The sequence below is a fragment of the Protopterus annectens genome, chromosome 4.part0 (assembly GCF_019279795.1).
Source record: "Protopterus annectens isolate FY-2018-M chromosome 4.part0, PAN1.0, whole genome shotgun sequence".
NCBI classification, from domain to species: domain Eukaryota; kingdom Metazoa; phylum Chordata; order Ceratodontiformes; family Protopteridae; genus Protopterus; species Protopterus annectens.
The window spans coordinates 1,532,452,542-1,532,455,041 of NC_056733.1; the positions used below are offsets into that span (position 1 = coordinate 1,532,452,542).

A 2,500-nucleotide genomic window follows, 5' to 3' on the forward strand; every position below is an offset into this window, starting at 1 on the left:
TGGGAGAAGAACAGCCAGGAAATGGTTGAGGGCAAAGAATAGTAATTAGTTAGATATTGTACTTATCATCTCTTATTTTTTGTATTGGAAAGAAAGCAAGTAGATATTTTAAAGTTATATTAATAGAAAAACTATGTTGGTTCAGTTTGCTGTACATAAAAGTAGAGGGTAGAAGAAAGCATAAATAAAAGTGGAATCTATCAGGAAGTGGATGTTAGGTGCCCAGAAAGTAGAGCAGAGAACACATATGGAGTGCAGAAATAGGATAGATTGAAGATAAACAAGGCAACTACTACACTGAACAGTAATAATTAAATTTACATAAAGGGATTGCAAATGTCCTAGAATTGCTGCTCTGTAGTTACATTGAGTAGGCAGGATGTTATAGGGTGAGCCCCCTAGCTATCAGAATCCTCAACCAATAGAACAGTAGTTCTATAAGTGGTAAGTTGTTTCCTTAAAACCACTATAAAGGGCACCATTCTTACAGTATTCTCTTTAAACAGATTGCAGAAGAGGGTTTTATTTAGAAAAAGGAAGTAGCAGTTCCTAATGTATGGATAACAGTGGTATTCATATACCTTTATCTAGATGTAATAAAGGTAAAGTTGTACAAACAAATTGTTTATTTTATCCTGCATACTTCAATATTCTCCATTCCCCAATTGCAGCTTTCTGTATTTTCTCAGAAAATTGTACTTCCACATTGAAAGATATGACTTAATGTAAAGATTGTGAGCATTGCTCTCACTTCTCAAATAAAGGGACCAAATGGTATAGAGCAACAGCCATGAGAGACCATGGTATTGTTGCATGTCACTAAAGACTACGTCCTACATGAACTCCAAGAAGAGCTAAACCCAAACATAAAACTACTGTTCAATCTCAGCCTTACTAGAGGATATGCACCCAAAGAGTGGCGTGCAGCAACGGTGGTCCCTCTCCACAAAGAAGGTGCCTCAATGGATCCTGGAAACTATCGCCCCATAAGCCTGACTAGCTTGGTCTGCAAAGCTATGGAAAGGATTATCATGGACCTTATAAATAAAGATATTTGGGACCTACAGACACTGGATCCTACCCAGTTCGGCTTTGTTAAGGGCAGATCCTGCCTCTTAAACCTGGTCAGTTTCTTTGAAATAGTCACCAAGGCCATTGACGAGGGGAAGGTGGTCCACACAGCCTACCTGGACCTCGCAAAAGCCTTCGATACAATACCCCACTCGGGCATTATAGATAAGCTCACCAGCTTAAATATAAACCCCTATGTCACTAGATGGGTTGCAAACTCACTCAAGGACAGAACCCATATGGTTAGAATTGCTGGAGCCATATCAGACTACAAACCAGTTACAAGTGGCATCCCACAAGGCTCAGTCCTGGGACCTCTCTTGTTCAGTATATATTTCTCAGAGGTACAGGCCAACATGGAAGGACTGTGGCTGACCAAGTTCATAGATGACTGCAAACTGGGTGCCATAATCGACTCTCCAGCCGCCACAAGCATCCTCCAAAAGGGCCTCATAGAAACAGACAACTGGTGCCAGAGCCATGGCCTCAAGCTAAATGCCAAAAAGTGTATAGTCATCCCCTTTGGCAAAAACAAAGTGCCCACAAATTACAGCATAAGTGGTAATCCATTAATTATGGAAGAAGTAATTAGGGACCTGGGGACTCAAGTTGATAGCAACCTCTCATTTGAGGCCAAAGTGGTTAGAAAAACATTTTATATAGCCCACCTAATCATGAAGGGATTCACATCTAGATCAGAGGAGGTCATCGTGCCTCTTTACTCATCCCTCATCAGGCCCATAATTGAGTACAATGCCCCTTTTGGGATGTACCTTACCAGACACCTGCAGCAACTGGAAAGACCCCAAAAGTACCTCACCAAGAGGATCAATGGGCTCAAACAGATGCCATATGCTGCACGGATAAAGAAACTCCAGCTCTACTCAGTGGCATACCGCCTGCTCAGAGGCAATCTGTGCCTGATGTATAAAGCCATGTCCAACCCGGATTTAATGGACATGCTGCACCTCAGAAAATCCAAATCCCATCGAGCTACGCGATCGAGAGACTTGAACCTCAGCACTGAAATAAATAGGACATGCTGGAGGGACAGATTCATAACCCAGAGGCTCCCTTCACTCTGGAATGAAATCCCAGTCCAGGTTAGGCAGAGTCCCTCATTGACTCTCTTCAAGAGGAATCTTGATGAGTGGATGGGGGATCATAGGTTTACCCCGGGTATCACTTCTGTGTCACTGTTAGACAGAGGCACAGTATACTAACCTCAAAAAAGGGCATAGCAAAATTAATTTAAAATGGGTGGCGAAAGCCAAACGCACTCTGGCTAGGCTTATAAATGCCCTAGGGCAGATAGCCTAGTATGAACCTATGAACCTATGAACCTAAGAGATTCCCCAGCCACTATAGATGGATGACTATTCCAACAGCTGTGTTTGCAGATTTGTGGCCCCAATAAGCATGAATAACT

The 2,500-nt window shown here is 42.3% G+C and overlaps 1 protein-coding gene across 1 annotated transcript in view; it reads left to right on the forward strand.

Annotated features, from left to right (window-relative positions):
* Nucleotides 1-2,500, forward strand: part of CDHR2 (cadherin related family member 2) — a 262,582-nt gene that overhangs the window by 26,100 nt on the left and 233,982 nt on the right. The window lies entirely within an intron of this gene.